Below are 18,633 nucleotides of genomic sequence, written 5' to 3'. Positions count from 1 at the left end.
CGCTGCATATTAGAACTCATTAAAGCCCGATTCGCATCATTGTGCTCAATAAAAGGAATGAGAGAACCCCCAATAGAAAAATATTGAAAAGGAAAAATACTTCTAACATGAATCTGTTCCCATGCAATAGTCAAGAATTCTTGACGGTATCTAGCCGGAACAACCTGTTCTTCCTGAATACCTTGATTCAAGGACAAAGAATTTCCTGCTGCTATCATATAATATTCATCTCTATTTGGTGATAGATAAACCACCTGTCTCTTTTTTTCTTTTGCTTTCTCAGCAGATATTTCATAAAACAGACTCTCTATGGATCCCCTCAAGTGATCAATTCTCGCATGAATTGCTAAGGATCCAGCAAGTCCAACATTGATTCCTTCAGACGTGTCAATTGGAAAAATACGCCCATAGTGACTCGGATGAATATCTCGGCTCCGAAAACTTGCGGTTCTCCTCTTCAACCCTCCAGGACCTAAACAAATCACTTTTCGCCCATGAACAGTTTGTGAAAATGGATTCGTTTAATCAAAAACATGAGATAACGGGTATGTACCAAAAAAGGTCTCATAAGTAGTTATTAATAAAATTGAAGTTGAAGTTGGAGTTACCAAAGTTTGGGGTCAGTTTCGATTGACGTATGAATACTCTACAAATAGTTTTTTGAACTGCATGTTGTAAACGACCAAGAGCCAATCCAAATTTATCTTGTAACAGATCCGCAATCGAACGAATACGTTTATTTTTCAAGTGATTCATATCGTCATCGTCAAGTATACCCGTTCCAAATTTCATTCCAATAAAATGATCTGTAGCGGCCAATACATCTCGTGGTAACAAGAATATATTGTTCTGAGGTATATCAAGATTAAGTCTCCGATTCATATTTCATCGACCAATCCTTCCTAATTCACATTTTTGTTGAAAAAAATTCTTTTGTAATTCCTCGCATAAGGACTCGAAAAATACCAGGTCCCCACCTACACAAGCAAATTGTTGATAAAACTCCAAAATAGCTTTTTTCTTTTGACTCAATCCTCTTATTCTCCTTAGCATTCGGGAAAGACAAGAAAATTTCAGGGTAGGAAACATTATCTAGAATTTCTCTTAGATTCGAACCCATAGCTGATGATAGAACTAGAATAGATATCTTTTGTTTTCTACTCACGCGAGCCCATATCCTTTCTTTTTTATCAATTGCTAATTCTGATCTCCCCGCCCCCCAATCTGATATTATAGTGCCAGTGTAGATAGAAATTCCCTTATGATCTAATTCCGAGCGGTAGTAAATACCAGGACTTAGCAATATTTGATTGATCACAATCCGGTATATTTCATTTATAATAAAGGTTCCTAAGGAATTCATTATAGGAATGTTTCCGATATAAATGGTTTGCTTTTGCACATCGAAACCAAAAATTAATCTCGTAGATACATATAATTTGGAAGAATAGGTGAGTGATTCATACACAGCATCTCTTTCTTTTATCGAGGGTTCTAGCAATTGATATCCTTTCGCAAATAATTGAAATGCAATTTTGTGATCTGGATCTTTAATTGTTGGAAACTTGTCAAGTTCTTCTGCCAAGGCTTGATTAATGAACCTACAAAATCTCTCGAATTGGATCTGACTAAATCCAGGTATTGTGGACATTCCCTCGTTTCCATTCCGGAGCATCTTAATCTTAAGTTTCCTGTTTATCAAAGAAAAAATCCATTATCAGCTCACTGTTCATCAATCCCTATGGATCGATCTAGCAATCATGGAATCTGTATTCTGTTTACTGAATCCCATAAAATTCTAGGGAACTCCACATACGTATTTCATATATGTATTTCATGCATATGAATAGAGACCATTTGGACGAAAGTTCGAGTTTGCCAAGGGTACAAATGAAATGAAAATGAATTGATAAAACATTCCTACAAAAAAAATTCTGCCACTTATACTTTATGTTATGATATTTTAATCAGATTGGATGGCAAAGATTTCTCATTTTATCTCCTTTCTATGAATGTAATAAAGCCGTAATATAATATACTAGAAAGTTTGGCTTTACTTCGATTTAGAATAGCGTGCTTACTTTAATTTCTCAAAATAATTTGAGGGTTCTTTTTTATTTCGGATCGGAGTAGTATAATTGCTAGAAAATTCAGTATTTCATTGTGGAATTCTAAAATAAAGTAAGTCCCTTTTTTAAGTACATGCCAATCTAGTTATCCACCTCTCCCCATATCCATGCTTTTCTTTTATCGTAATTTCACTTGGGTAGGCCAAGATAGTCAGGTTATACTCTATATCAGAGCAAATTTCCTTTTTTTATTCAAGATATTTAATTTAATACTTTGAAAAATTAAAGCATGATTCCCCATAGAGATATGTACATAAAGGGGATCTTTGGATAATAATGTTGTTCGGACCTAAAGCTTACCTATACACGAATTAAGCATAAAGCCATAATATTTTATTATGCCATTGAAGGGGGGAGATAATACCGATTTAAGAGTAGTTCACTACTGCAATAAAAAGAAGAGAATTCTAGTTAACGGTTCCAATTTATTCTGAATTTTGCAGCCTATGAATAGAAATCCACTTTTTCTTCTTTTTCATCTCAATAGAAAGAAATGGGAAGTTTTATTGTGTTAACAATGTATGTTTTAAGATAGAATCTATCGAGGAGAATAATAGAAACTGGATCAAAAAAAGCAGGAATAGATTTTTTGAAAAAGATTGGAAAAAAGTAAGTAGAATTATATTGAAAATAAAAGGGGCTTTTCGTAAGAAAATGTGGATGAATACTTGCTGTTTTCTAGATTTTTTATCGGATTTTTTGGCGGCATGGCCAAGCGGTAAGGCAGGGGACTGCAAATCCTTTATCCCTAGTTCAAATCTGGGTGCCGCCTGATCAATCAAATACTTAGGTTTTTTTGTATTGCTGATCGAATTCGATAAATTTTTACTTCGCATAAATTCGGCCAAGAGAGTAACTGGGCCTGCCAATACTGGGTTTAGAGAAACCATACCATAGTTCTATCCTCAAAGTAGGGTTAGGGTTTGTTTTGACAGTAGTGGCCAAAATGGTTATCAATAGGGGTGAGGTAGTGTTTCCTTATTCTTTTATTATATGAACTTGAATTGGTTGTTAATTGAGATTCGATTTGATAATTTTAAAATACGAGGATAAGATGTCAGAAATCTTGGTATCCAAAGAAAGGTTCCTAAGGGGCATTCTTTTTTTCAATCTAAGATTCAAGAAGGGACTCCACGAAAGAATATGAAGACTTACTAATTATTATACATTTTTTATCATACATCTTATGTTACCTACATACACTAAAGTAAGGACTACTTAATTCTAACGACAATCAGATTAAATCGGTCGATCAAAAATCAATTTAGGAGTTGTGTCATGGATAAAATCTCTTCATTCTTTCATAGAATGATACAAAGCAAGGCTGGAGGGTTCAGATCCAATAAATATTTGTCTATCGATAATTTTATGGTATATTCGGGCGTCCTTTGCTTAAAAAAAGAGTAACAAAAGGAATAAAAAAATCTTCCTATTCCCGCTTCTTCTATTCAGGACATCATTCCCGTACTCTTTCTTTTTTAAGGAAAAAAGGGCTATAGTATCGTATTTTTAATGCTCTCTAATTCTACCAGAATTCCTATAAGAATTTGTTAGGAGTAAATTCCTTGAACTGATTGATCCATGGCCTTAGGGCGGAATCCCTTTTTGACTCTGTACCCTTGATTCCACTATGATTATTGATCAATAGTAGAATAATCCCTTCATAGAAATAGGAGACATAATTTAGATGGATATAGTAAGTCTCGCTTGGGCTGCTTTAATGGTAGTCTTTGCATTTTCTCTTTCACTAGTAGTATGGGGAAGGAGTGGACTCTAAGGATACTACTAATTGATTAAGTAATAAAATTGTTGTATCAATTCTTTTCTTTAATGGATCATTTTGCATTAATCATTTTGTCTAACGTTATTCTTTAATCTTTTTCTTTAGTTTTGTTTCACTCTTGTAAGAAACTCTTGTATTGTAAGTTGTAATGTAAGAAAGAGCCATTATACCAATTCAGAATTTCTACTAGAAATGACGAATGGTTAAAAATAGTTCTATACATAAGAAAATTAGACTTTCTTGCACAGAACTATTCAAGGCATATCACACATTTTCCATTTCCTTTTACTTTTTACTATAGTCTATTCTTAATATATTTTTTCTTTCCTTCCATGGATTCTTTGGTCAAGAATTGTCTTAGATTTTTTATTTTGACCTGATTGAAATTAAGTGGATGCAATGAAAAAAGAAATTGAATTAGACTACTTAACTATTTCAATCTACTAATCTATTCTATGTAGATTCAAAGATAATATAATAGAAAGAATCTAAAGTGTGGTAGAAAAAACTATATGTAGTTCTTTCCACCACACTTTAAGATTCCAACCAGATCCTTTCATTTAAGACTTGGTTTTTTTATTTAATCCCTTTTTAATTTCTTCAATGATTAATTCCAATTAATTATTTTGGCTGACTATTTTTACATAAATAATAAGTAAAAAGAAGTAGGAACTAGAATGAACAGTGCAGTAGCAATAAATGCGAGAATATTGACTTCCATAACCTCTTCATTTTTTATTTTCACAATAACTCGGGATGTAATCCCATGGAGAGGAAAAAGGGGTATCTTGTAAATTCAAGGGTAGGGCTTGCATTCTGATAATACTGAATCAATTCAATATTATGAATATCGGATCTATCAAATCAATTCATGGATGAGAGTTATATTTCACGGATGAGAGTTATATAGTATAACATAGGAAGATCCTCTATCCACACTAAGTCCAAAATGGGGTTTTTGATTGGATTAGGAATTCCCTCTTTTCTAATCCTTTTCTACTTTTTCTTTTCTATATCTCTAACCCACGAGCTTTCTTAATCTTAACTTTCTTAATCTTATACAATTTCCCTTCCTTTTTCTTATAGTTATACATACAATTATGTATGTATTATATGACCAACTTTCTATGGGTCACATAGACATCCAAATAAGCAGTAGAAGTGAGATGGCGAAAAGAGGTCTGAAATAAAAAGGGAATATGATTTATGTATGGATTCCAGTAAAATACCGGTACTCTATTCCATAAGAGTGGAATAGTTAAGATGAGGATGGTGTCATCATAAAGAAAGATAGAGTAATATAATATCCTAAATTCTACTAATCCACATATCGTATGTGTGTCTTTCTTTATCTTTATCGATCGGGAGTAGTGAAAAAAATTCCTATATGCCTTCCCTCCCTCTTTAATGAGAGATGCAAAATAAAAAAGTGAAGTAAGGGTGCCCTGTGTGTATTTGATCTTGCTCCCTGCCCCTTTTTTCATGGAAAAAGGAAATATCAATTTCTCCATTCATTGAACCCTAGTTCGGGACTGACGGGGCTTGAACCCGCAGCTTCCGCCTTGACAGGGCGGTGCTCTGACCAATTGAACTACAATCCCCGCGGGGTGTATGGCATACCCATTCTTAAATAGAACCATAAGAAGATTCGATTCGTCTTTCATACTCTAAGAAATAGACGAATCATATACTACATACCCACATATTATATTATACGTGGGTATAGTGAGAGTGACATAACTAGTGAGTCATGATTTCTTATCACTAAAAATGGATAATAATCCTGCCTTCAATAAGAAAAACTCTTTTGTTTGTAAGAAAGGAATGAGAGAGATATGGATTAGAAAAAAAATCCCTTTTTTCTTTATCTTTTATTTCTATAGATCAGACATTTTATTTTATGGAAGAAAAACAAAAGGATTTAGTTCATACTCACGAAGCCCAAGATTTTTGGTTTGGGCTGAGCTGGATTTGAACCAGCGTAGACATTGTCAACGAATTTACAGTCCGTCCCCATTAACCACTCGGGCATCGACCCAGGAAGAATTTATTCTAGGGTTTCTGCTAATCTATGATTAACCTCCTTTCATAATACACCCTACCCCTAGGGGAAGTCGAATCCCCGCTGCCTCCTTGAAAGAGAGATGTCCTGAACCACTAGACGATAGGGCCATATACAACCGCTCGTGATTATACTATAATCATAGTATGAGCAGTTTTTTGGAATTGTCAATATACTCGAAAAGTATAAATAGATCCAAAGCAAAGAGTTTTTCCAACTTTTCTGTTATGTTTTCATCTAGGATTTTTTTAGTTGATCATTATAGATTAATTCTCCGTGCTTCATTTAGTGTTCAGACCAAAAATGCATCCATCCCGCACTAAGTCATAAAATTCTCTAAAAATATAGAGAAAGTTTCAAAAACAAAGAAAAAAAGTGAATCAATTTAGTACAAAAGTACTCTATCAGATTTGAACCAACGACTTACGTCTTAGCACGAGATTACTCTACCACTAATTTAAAAAGCCCTTTATCAGATTTCAACCGATGAATTATGCCTTACCATGGCATTACTCTACCACTGAGTTAAAAGGGCTTTTTATTTAATTCAAAAATTAGCCACTTGGATTTCCCATTATGGGTCTACTGCATAATGTACATATTATATATATATAATATATATAGTGATAGAGAGAGAGACATTATGTAGAGATTGTATATGTATATATTGATATCTTGAGAGCTCAAAATAAAATTAATAAAAAAATATACCCTACATAACATATCCAACTCTTCTTGGTTCAGGGTTTTCCGTTTTGGAAGACTAGTAAAATTGGCGGATTCTGGAACCCCAAGGATTCAACGGTATATGGATATGGAAAATATAAGATTTCTGATCCTAGCGGGAAAAGGCGGGGAAGAGATACCCAATAGGATATAGGATCCTTCGGAGGAACTTTTGGTAATGGCCATGATCTTCTATGCTATTTTTTATGTGTTCTTAGTTCTGTTGAACTATTTTCATTCTTTTAAACAAGAATCTAATAAACTAGAATTGAGTCAGTGCAAAAAGGAGAGAGAGGAAAGTGTTAAATGGAGAGAGTCGACTAATCAGAGACTTTTAGGATCTTCTTTACATCAGGTAAATCTGTCGACCCTGTCCGTTTTTTTCTTTAAGTTACGACTCTTTGCTGCTTACTTCTATCAAGCCATAGGGAAAGTCTATGATGAATTTGGAAGACTCATCTCACTCTTACTCTATGGCTCGGACTTAATGGGGGAAGAAAACATCTTCCATAATTTCTTTTTTGTTCAATACTGGACAAAAAAGAAAAGGAAAAAAGGAATAACAAAACAATTTAGCAGTCTATTCTATTTTTTCTTCTTCTCCTCTATTCCTTTCTTCTTCTCCTCTTTTTTTTCTTCTTTTTTTTTCTTCGATCTTCTCCTCTATTCCTTTCTTATTCTCCTCTTTTTTTTCTTCTTCTTCCTCTTCTTATTTTTTATCGGTTATGTCGTTGTCGATATACGTACACCCTGACTGATAACTTCGACATGAGGGGGGGGTCGATAAATAATAGAACTAGTTAAACTAGTTTATTTTTAGTAAGTACTACTTTATTTTATTTGTAGTAAGTGCTTTGAACTACTTGATCTAATAAAACTACTTTATTTTACTATAGAAGTAGTTTATTTTTAGTGAGTGCTTAATTAGTAGTTGAACTAGTTGATTTAATAATACTACTTTATTTTACTATAGAAGTAGTTTTTTAGCACGAAAATTAATAGAACTAGTTTATTTTTTTAGTTCAAGCAATTATTCCCGCATCGACGTCGACGATGCCTATCCCGCATCCTCGTCGTCGACTCGGCGGAGGAGGCCGGCTTAATCAGAGGGGCCATGTCCGGAATTGGGCTCCGCCGGGCTGGTATTGGGAGGTGCTACATTCCGGGGGCGTAGGTTGGTGAGGAGCGAGCCTGTCGTTGACCCGATCCTTGTTTGGTGGCGATCGCGTGTGCCAGTGACGGTGCCGAGGCTTCTGGACACCGCGGAGGTGGTACGTCACCGTGTCAGCGAGGAGGACGAGCACGTCCGTCGCTACATGGTTGCGTTGGAGGGCAGGTTCGACAATACCTGGCAGGTCCTTCTCTTTGGGTGTCCACCACCCGCGCAGATACCCGTCGGGCGCTACGGTTCTAGCTGTAGTAGCGATGCTATATGTATGATAGTATTCGAGGTGTATTAGTGATAATATTTGACGATGTACGAACTCAAGAGATGATGTAGTTTTGCTTATAATTCAATGTATCCTAATTTGTATACTACTTTATTTTGCGATTTGATTTTGCTTATTGAATGCTCAAATTGGAAAACTACTCCTACTTTGAATGCTAAAATTGGAGAGCACTATGCAAGGCGTATGCATATGATTAGTTGATAGCTTATAGGGTTATTGTTTTCGCAGAAATCTAGGACCCCCCTCCATCATCCCCGCTGTCATCCCCGTCACCGACCCCCTCCGACCTCGAGGTGAGACCAGCCAAATCCTTTTTTAGAAAGATAATTAAACGACCTCGAGGGTTGACTTTAAGTCTGTCGAGTCTCCACCATATATGAGAGGACGAAGAATCCCGACTGTTGTCGTGGGGGTAGCTTCTCCTTTGTTCCCATGTGCTAGACAATTTAGTGTAATGCACTCGGGAACGAAAGGAGGAGCTACCATCACCGACGGTTGCAAATGTCAGAGAGGAATCAGTGAGGGAGAGTTCCACCATATATATATGAGAGGACGAAGAATCCCGACTGTTGTCGTGGGGTCGCTTCTCCTTCATTCCCGTGTGCTAGACATTTCGGTGTAATGCACTCGGGGATGAAAGGAGGAGCGACCATCACCAATGGTCGAATGTATACACCACGTGAGCTAAGAGTTTTCAAGGAAAGACTCGACAGACCGATAGTCAACCCGTGATGAATAACAATGATCTATTTTAGTTTTTGTAGTACATATATTTAATTGTACAAGTTTAATCTTTGAATTATGAACGTAGGTAATGTCGTCATCGCACGACGAAAGTCTCCCGGGGGAGTGCAGCTGGTGCCACGACGATCGAGGTCTGTGCGACAGGCCTCGCCTGGACGAAGATTGGCGCTTCAGCATTAAGCTTGAGGAGACCTTCGATGTTGAAACGGTACGCAACGACGACAAGTGTTTTTTCGTAATTAAGCATGACTTCAACTATTTCAACATGTAATTTTCATCTTTTACAATTCGAGTAGCTTATCCCATGCCATGCAAGACGCTATGTCTTGGAGAGGATGGATTTTGAAGACCATGAAAATTATGAAACAAAGAAAATTCACCTAAGGACTCATCATGGTATGGATTTTGAAGTAAATCTGTATAATTCTGAGAGCGTAACCCATTTTGGTTGCAAAAATTGGGAAGCACTTTGCATGATGTATCGTTTTTATGAGGGTATGCTTATCACCATGGATCTTGGTGATCCTGACATCGACCAAGACAATATGGACATTTGGGTCCTTGTTGATACGCTTCCAGTTGTACCGCTATGTGAGTTTCTCAAACATAGTTATTAACTAATTTATATTGTTTATTTCAAAATAGTTGACAGCTTATTTTCATTCGTCAAAGAATGTGCGGAAGATGGTAGACAAAACCAACTACATCGATGGCTCCGAATTAACTTATCAGGAGAAAAATCATCTGACATTTTGTACTGATCTTGAGAATTAAAATATCTGCAATCAAACTCCTCAACATTATGGTCAATACGTGTCACTAGTGCACGTGTTGAACTACGGTAACTACCATGGAGATACCCTGGTAAGATTTTTTACTATTACGACATCCGTGCATCTTTTGCCTACTTCTAAAACTAGTACATCATTGCTAACTATGAAGTTATTACTATGTTTTTCAACAGAGAATCCCGATGGATTGTGTGCCTCATTGATGTATCAGAATGGTAGCCTTCATGTTTTGAACATACAACCAGGCCATCCTACGAATCTCAACTATCCATACCGGATTTCTAAAAGAAGTGGAGACATGCTAATCAAAGAATGGAAAAATGTATGGACAGTCGTAAGGAGGTTCTTGGAAGCAAAAGGAAGCGAAACGCAAGAATTGGAGACATGATGATCTCCATTCTCCATAATGGAGAGTCATGGTCTATATTGTTTTATGCTATTTTACCTTAAAGAGGGTATTTAGGTCCTACCTAATACTGATGATCATGTGCTAAGAACAATTAAGTAGGGTTGGTTGGATGACTATGAGGATGATGATCGTATGACTTGTTATTAATAACGAGTAGAAGTTGTATGATGATGATTAGTAGGACTATTATTATGATGATGCATGATGCGAGCATGAAGAGTTATTATATATCAGTGGGTGAAATGAAGATGGATTGGATTCAAGTGAAGGCAACATGCATGTGGTGCATGTCAAAAGTAGTACAATCCAAACTTGATCAAGTTAGGATTAGTATTACTTTCGACATGCACCACATGTTGCCTTCACTTCAATCTAAGTCATGTTTAGGCATAGCAGTAGCAGTAGCACGGAGATAAGAGGGGACACATCTCTCTATTAGCTAACTAACAACCTAAATTAACCCCCAAAACCCCTAAACCACCTCCTTTAAAAAAACAAAACCCCAGCCCTTGAAATGCTGACGCGTGGACGCTTATTGGTCCCGGTTGGTGCTACCAACCGGGAACCAAGGCCCTCCTGCCTGGGCTCGCCGCAGTGGTCACGTGGAGGCCCATCTGTCCCGGTTCGTATAAGAACCGGGACTAAAGGCCTAGGGCATTAGTAACGACCCTTTAGTCCCGGTTCCACAACCGGGACAGATGGGCCTTACGAACTAGGACAAATGGCCTTTTTTCTAATAGTGAAGATACTCATCGACATGTCTTTTGTGCTGATGTTCTCGGCAGCTGCACCGCAAACGTCGGCCACATTATCTGGAGCCTGTTAAAATGTATATTGTTAGGATATAGGAGTCTGTTTATATTGTACTTATCTCCTGCAACCACCTGTAATCTGTGCCCTAGTTGCACCCATATAAATACATCCCAAGGCCACCATGTTGGGTGCGTCGATCCAATCTATTTATTCTTCGTTTTACATGGTATCAGGCCTACCCGCTTGATCGCACAATGGGCTCCCCTACGGCTTCCGCTTCCACTTCCTCTGCCCTAACCATGCTCTTCCTGCCCGCCGCTTTCAATGGGCCACCGGCTTCTGCCGTTCCACCTCCCTCCGCCATCCTGATCACCGCCAAACTCACCACCTCCAATTTCCTCCTTTGGAAGGCTCAAGTCCTTCCCCTCTGCGCATAGCCGGTGCCACGGGCTACGTCGATGGCACTCTCCCGGCTCCTCCCTAGCTTCTGGACCCCGAGGACAAGGGGGTTTGCGCTCCCAATCCGGAGTATGCCACCTGGTTCCGCCAGGATCAGATCGTCCTCAGCTATCTCCTTGCCTCTCTCTCTGATGAGGTATTTCAGCAGGTGCATCGGCTGGAAACCTCTCGTTCCATCTGGGCTCATGTCGAGGAGATGTACACCACCCACTGCCGCGCCAGCATCGTCCAGATCAAACTAGACATGGCCGTCTTCAGGAAGGGAACCCTTTCCATGGCGGACTGCTTCGCCAAGATCCGTGCCAACGCCGACCAGCTCGCCGCTATTGGCCGCCCCATGCATGAAGAGGACATCATCACCGCCGTCATCACCGGTCTCGACAGCGACTACGAGCCCCTCATCACAGCATACACCACCCGTCCCGAGGACATGATGCTTGGTGAGTTCTACTCCCACGCGATTTCCTTCGAACGGCGCCGCGAGTACAACGCTGCTCGTCTTCATCTCCAGCATGGCGGCTCCTCCGTCAACTACGTCGCCCGGGACCCCAACGGCAACACCAACAACAACACCAATCGGGGCAAGGGCAACTGCCGCGGCAAGGGCCGCGGCAACTCCGAAGATCGCGGCAGCTACAACAACAATTCTCGCGGTGGCGATCGCGGGAACCGCGGTGGCGGCGGCACGCGCCAACAAGGTGATTTTGGTGGCAACCGTGACGGTGATCGCGGTGACTACGGTGACCGGGGCGACAACCGCGTCTAGCGTCAGCTCTGCCGCGGCCCTGGGTACTATGCCTGGGAGTGCGGCCAGCGCTACAACCATGCGTTCCAACCTCAAGAGTCCAAGATGGCCGGGCTTGCTACTGCTTCTCCTCCTTCCATCCTAGGTGACCCTGCTTGGTTCACTGACATCGGGGCCAGGGACCACATCACCGGCGATCTGGATTGCCTCACGGTCCGGGAGAAGTACCTAGGAAGACACAGCATCCACACAGCTGACGGATCAGGTTTGCACATAGCTCATCGTGGTCATGCAATTCTTCCTACTCCCTCTTCTAATCTCAAACTTCGCAATATCTTGCATGTTCCTAATGTTGACAAGAACCTTCTCTCTGTCAATCGTCTTGCCGTTGATAATCATGCTTATCTAAAGTATTACCCTACTCATTTTCTTATGAAGGATTTGACCACCAAGAGGGTTCTTCTTCAAGGCAGATGTGAAAACTGGCTTTACCCCATTCGGCCATCATCTGATCATGCTTTGTCTTCTGTTAGGTTGTCAGCTGAAGATTGGCACGCAAGGCTTGGCCACCCATCCACTCAAGTCGTTCAGCACGTTTTATCATCCAATAAACTAGTTTCCTCTAGTCGGTCTATGACCCATGTGTGTAACGCGTGTCAACAAGGCAAAGCACACCAGCTTCCTTTTCCTAGATCCTCAAGTGTTTCTTCCTTCCCTTTAGAACTTATTTTTTCTGATGTGTGGGTACCTGCCAAAACATCATCTGGTGGGTTCCAGTACTATGTCTCTTTTATCGATGATTATAGTAAGTTTGTGTGGATCTATCTTCTCAAAAGAAAATGTGATGTGTTTGATGTTTTTCGTGACTTCCTTGCTCATGTTGAACGCCTTCTATCTCGCAAGATTTTATGTGTTCAATCCGATTGGGGTGGGGAGTACGAGAAGCTTAGAAACATGTTTTTTCGTCAACTTGGCATTATGCATCATGTTTCTTGCCCACACACACACCAGCAAAATGGTTCAGCTGAAAGGAAACACCTTCATATTGTTGGGGCTCTCTTTACTATCACATGCATCTATGCCGCTACGTTTTCGGGATGAGGCCTATCTCTCAGCATGTTATCTTATCAATCGACTCCCTAGTCGTGTCATTGGCAACCTTAGTCCTATGGAAAAATTATTCAACACCAAACCAGACTACACGTCGCTTCGTATGTTTGGTTGCGCTTGCTGGCCCAACATGCGTCCCTACGACACACACAAACTCGCCTTTCGGTCCCAACAGTGTGTGTTTGTTGGCTACAGCATCCATCATAAAGGGTATAAATGTCTTCATCTACGCACAACTCGTGTTTATATCTCTCGAGATGTCACGTTTGATGAAAAAGTTTTTCCTTTTGCCAAACCGTCTGCCTCTCCCATACCACCTCACGTTGCAGAACAAACCATCCTTTCATTCCCGCATGACCACATGAAATATCTTATATCTGCTATGTCTTCTAACCTAGATGCAGGATCTCCTCCGATGCGGAAGATCCCAGGTGTGCGAGGCGCTCCCGCGTCCCAGGAAGATCCGGGCATAGGATCCGGAGCTGATCCGGCCTCAGATCGCGTAGCCTCTCCCGAAAGCGACAGCGATGCGCCAGGTGACCGCGGGGAGGCGCCTCATCAGCTGGCCCACGTGGCGGCCTTCGACGGCCCGGTCGCCCCTCCGCCCGCCCCATCCTTCTCAGTGGTGGGGCCCGCCACTGGCCTGGTTCCCTCCGCCCTGACTCGCCACACGCTGCTGTCCACGTGCCCGATCGCCAGCCAGTGGGCCGGCCCTGTTCCGCGACAGGCGCGCCTGCGTCCCCTGGTCCCTCCTCGGGATCGCCGCTGGATTCTCCTCCTGCGCCTGCTGGCCACACGGGATCCCAGGAGGATATGATTCCCTCCTTGGCTGCCGCTCCTGGATCCTCTGTGCCTGGGTCTACTGCATCTCCTGCTCATGCAATGGTGACTGCACAAGTGATCACACTTGCAAAGTTGCACACCGTACGGATGGTACTGTCAACTATGATCCATCCCGCCGTGTGTTTCTGGTCCCCAGGGAACCCCGTGATCATCGTGAGGCCATGGCATCTCCAGCTTGGCGTGCCGCTATGCAGTTTCAGCTCGATGCTCTTCGTCACAATGGTACATTGACCTTAGTTCCACCACCACCTCATGTCAATGTGATCGACTGCAAATGGGTTTTTAAAGTAAAGTACAAGGCTGATGGCACTGTGGATCGTCACAAGGATCATCTTGTTGCCAAAGGGTTCAAGAAACGCTATGGTCTCGATTATGATGACACGTTCAGTCCGGTTGTTAAACCAGTTACTGTTTGCCTAGTTCTTTACATTGCTGTCTCTCAAGGTTGGTGTCTGCCCCAGTTGGATGTTCATAATGCCTTTCTTCATGGAGTTCTTCAGGAACATGTGTATATGCGACAACCTCCTGGATTTGTGGATCCTACTGCTCCTTGGTATTTGTCCAAGCTGAGGAAAGCTACATATGGACTTAAACAGGCTCCCAGAGCCTGGTATTCTCAGTTAAGTTCTCGCCTGCTTCAACTTGGTTTTGTGGCCTCTAAAGCAGACACTTCTCTATTCATTTTTCATCGTGGCAGTGTCACCATGTTCATGCTTGTCTATGTGGATGACATCATTGTGGCCAGCTCATCGCCTACTGCAACGACCAAGTTACTTGTTGATCTTCATGCCACGTTTGTTCTCAAGGATCTTGGTCCCTTGCATTTTTTCCTTGGAGTTGAGGTGAAGTCGTCGCCACAGGGGATTGTGCTCTCTCAACAGAAGTACATTGGTGACATTCTTCACCGTGCTAACATGGAAAATTGTAAGGTCTCCACTAATCCCATGCCCTCAAGTGAGAAGATCAGCAAAGATAGTGGGGCATCTCTCTCTCAGGATGATAGTACTAAATACCGTAGTCTGGTTCGAGCACTTCAGTATTTGACGTTGACCAGGCCGGATATTTCCTTTTCTGTGAATCGTGTTTGTCAGTTTCTTCACGCACCAACGACTGCACATTTTTCGGCAGCTAAAAGGATCTTGAGGTATTTGAAGTACGCTCGTGGTATGAGTCAGTCTATCCGCAATTCACCTTCAATGGTGTTGAGTTGCTTCTCCGACGCGGACCGGGCTAGATGCAGTGACGATCGCAGGTCTACAGGAGGGTTTGCGGTTTTTCTTGGTCCCAACCTTGTCTCTTGGAGCTCCAGAAAGCAGGCCACAGTCTCACGATCCAGCACCGAGTCTAAGTACAAGGCCATTGTCAATGGCACAACTGAGATAATCTGGATACAGTCAGTTCTTGGAGAACCTGGAGTCTTTATGTCACGACCTCCAATATTGTGGTGTGATAACCTAGGTGCCACTTGTTTGTCTGCAAATCCAGTGTTTCATGCCAGAACCAAGCATATAGAGGTTGATTTCCATTTTGTTCGCGAAAGAGTTGCAGCCAAAGCGTTGGATGTTAGGTTCATCTCTTCCAAGGAACAGGTTGCTGACATCTTCACCAAACCACTAGCTGAGGCGCCTTTTGTCTCAAATAGACACAATGTGAATCTTCGCGAAGGAAGTTCAAATTGAAAGGGGATGTTAAATAGTATATTGTTAGGATATAGGAGTCTGTTAATATTGTACTTATCTCCTGTAACCACCTGTAATCTGTGCCCTAGTTGCACCCATATAAATACATCTCAAGGCCACCATGTTGGGTGCGCCGATCCAATCTATTTCTTCTTTGTTTTACAGAGCCGTCGGAGGGATCCTGCAGATCCCTTCTAATGATTCCTTGGCTCACTGCATCCCAAGGTGTGGGGATGTTGACATCCCATATCCCTTCGGTATAGGGCCCGGCTGCTTCCGTCAAGGCTTCGATCTCACCTGCAACCACTCCACCAAGCATCCCAAGCTCTTTCTAGGCAGCAGCTCTATCCAGGTCACTGGCAAGAACTCCAACTACGGCATTGCTTTCAGCCCTATAATCTTCAACCACACAACGAGGCCAGGTACAAATACCTACCACATGTCATGGGAGGCCCCTGCTAAAGGTATTAGTATTACTAGTGATAGTGCTTTGTACGTAGCTGGTTGTGATTTTGACATCACCCTTTTTGAGTATGGTACGGGCGACATGGTTGGTTCTTGTATGAGTAGATGCGTCAGCGAGAAAGCACCGACTGAAGGACCTTGTAATGGAAAGGGATGCTGCATCATCCCATTACCAACGGACCTGCCAGGCTTTTCGTGCAAAACTTGTCAGCACTAATACTACTGCAACACAATCAGATTGGTTGCACCCTGGCATCATGGCTCTAGTGTCAGATGATGAGAGTTATGTAAGAGATAATACAACCAATATTTTCTCAAGTTGGAACTCAATTGATGATGCTCCTTCTGCGATAATTAGTATTACCATCATCGACCAACCAAGCTGTGCAAGTGCACAGATGAACTACACAAGCTATGCTTGTAGCAACGGTAGTAGTTGCCAGAATTCCTCATCTGGTGGGTACCTATGTCACTGCTCTTCTTATGGACAAGGCAACCCTTACATTTTAGATGGATGCATCCAAGGTGCTTCCGGCCCTATGTTTTCTACAAAATGATTTAAAATTCCCTTCCATTTAGCCTTCAGCCTCGTGTTCTTACTTTTTGTGTCTATCTACCTTGGCGCAGACTATAACCCGAAGTCCAAAGAAAACTGTACCACATCATGTGGACCCATTATTGTTCCCTTCCCCTTTGGGATCGAAGAAGGATGTTTTGCACATGAAGTATTTCATCTTAATTGTACATCTGGTACTCTCACAGTTTCTGTCTCAGAAGGTACACAATATCAGGTGACTGGTGTCTCCGTGGAAGATGGGACTCTAACTGCTGGCAACATTGTGAATGGAAGTAATGAAAAAGAGGCAACATTAGTCAAGACTGACAATAATGGAGAGGAATTGGAGGAACCTATGGAAGATCAATTTGACTTCTCTATGGAATACGATCACATTGTTATAAAGTGGGCGATTGCCAATTTAACATGTGAAACAGCTAAGCAAAAGGATACTATGTATGCATGTCGTAGTTCCCAGAGCTATTGCCTAAACGTCACCCATGGGGCAATATTTATGGGATATCGTTGTAAGTGTTCGTCCGGCTTTCAAGGAAATCCCTACCTCAAGGATGGCTGCAGAGGTCTGATCTTCCTCATCACTCTTTATTGCGCACTAATGTTGCTCTCACACTTACAAATATTTAGAAAATGAGAAAATTATATTTTTCATCCCTAAACTCTCTAGAAAGTATAGCATCAACACTAAAACCAGCAAACCTAAGCTCCTCAACCCTAAAAAAGTTGATAAGTTGAGTCCATTGTGCCGCTTTAGGTGGTTTCCTGCCGACATGGACACAATTTTGACTTTTGACTAAAACTGGACAGTTCACCAGGTTCTGACTACCACGTTAGTTGAGTGACCCAAAAGAGCTTGTATCTCCCCCTCTCCCCCTCTCCCCTTCACTACGGCACATTAACTCTAGAGTGGCAACATTGATGGTGAATTTGGCAGCAGGAGTGAATTGGCCAATATTCGAACAACGAATCCTTTGGCTAGGCAAGCAGATGACAATTTCATCCAGCTCAAGCCGCTCATGTGGGTCATCCTTGCAATTAAATATCAAACCAACAGTAAACTCTGGTACACCCCCTTGTCCTTGAACACTATGTATCTTGACTTAAATGTCTTCACTTCACCACCAATGCCAATCTCAACGAACGAATCAGAAAATTCAGAGCTTCATACGCCATACCATTTCCATCATTTTCCTCCCCCACCTTATTTGATGACCATACTATAGGCCCACGATCAAGCATAACATCATCAATGTGCTTTAGTTGTTCATCCTTCATATTTGTTTTATACTCCTTGTAGATCTTGTTAATCTCAACACAATCTTCATCTTCATCTGACATGATAAAATAATCATGACAGTAACCACTCTCAGTGCAATCCTCTTTTGAATCTTCCTTCAAATTTTCCTTTCACCCTCTAAAAGTTTATTTTAGACAAAACACTCAAAACGAGCCTGGCTTTGAATTAATAAATCCATCAACTGGCTAGGAATTACAAGAAACACACATACATCAGCCGAACGATACAAGGGAGCACCCGGGACAACTTACAATTTAACACAAGATGCAAGCCCAAAATAAAAATGCAAGGAAAATACTGCTTGCACTAGCCGAAGACCAAAGCACTCAAGAACCAAAGACCATGAACAACAGAAGCACGATGAGGCCATGTCTACAAACAGAATGGGAGTCTTGGACTTGGTTGACACACATGGTTGGCGAGAACCAAACAACTTCCTTCTCTATCACCACAGAGGGGGCCTTCCCTCTTGCCTTGATTCGAAAGGCGCCGTACCATCATACATGAGAGATATTCATCAAGAAGTGGAGAGGTGCCATTATCGATACATGTAGTAACCAAAGAGCATGACCACCTAGCAATGAGGTCACACTGCACCACCGCTGTAGACCAA

General features: G+C 41.4%; 1 non-coding gene and 1 pseudogene across 1 annotated transcript; both read left to right on the top strand.

Moving 5' to 3' along the window:
- Positions 1–2,830: 2,830 nt before the first annotated feature.
- On the top strand, positions 2,831–2,901 carry TRNAC-GCA (transfer RNA cysteine (anticodon GCA)). Its single transcript has one exon. It is a non-coding gene; the product is annotated as a tRNA-Cys (tRNA).
- A 7,915-nt stretch (positions 2,902–10,816) lies between these two features.
- Positions 10,817–18,633, top strand: part of LOC109751953 (wall-associated receptor kinase 4-like) — a 59,337-nt pseudogene continuing 51,520 nt past the window's right edge.

This window comes from Aegilops tauschii, chromosome 4, assembly GCF_002575655.3.
Source record: "Aegilops tauschii subsp. strangulata cultivar AL8/78 chromosome 4, Aet v6.0, whole genome shotgun sequence".
Classification (NCBI taxonomy): Eukaryota; Viridiplantae; Streptophyta; class Magnoliopsida; order Poales; family Poaceae; genus Aegilops; species Aegilops tauschii.
This window is presented reverse-complemented; position numbering and strand designations above follow the sequence as displayed.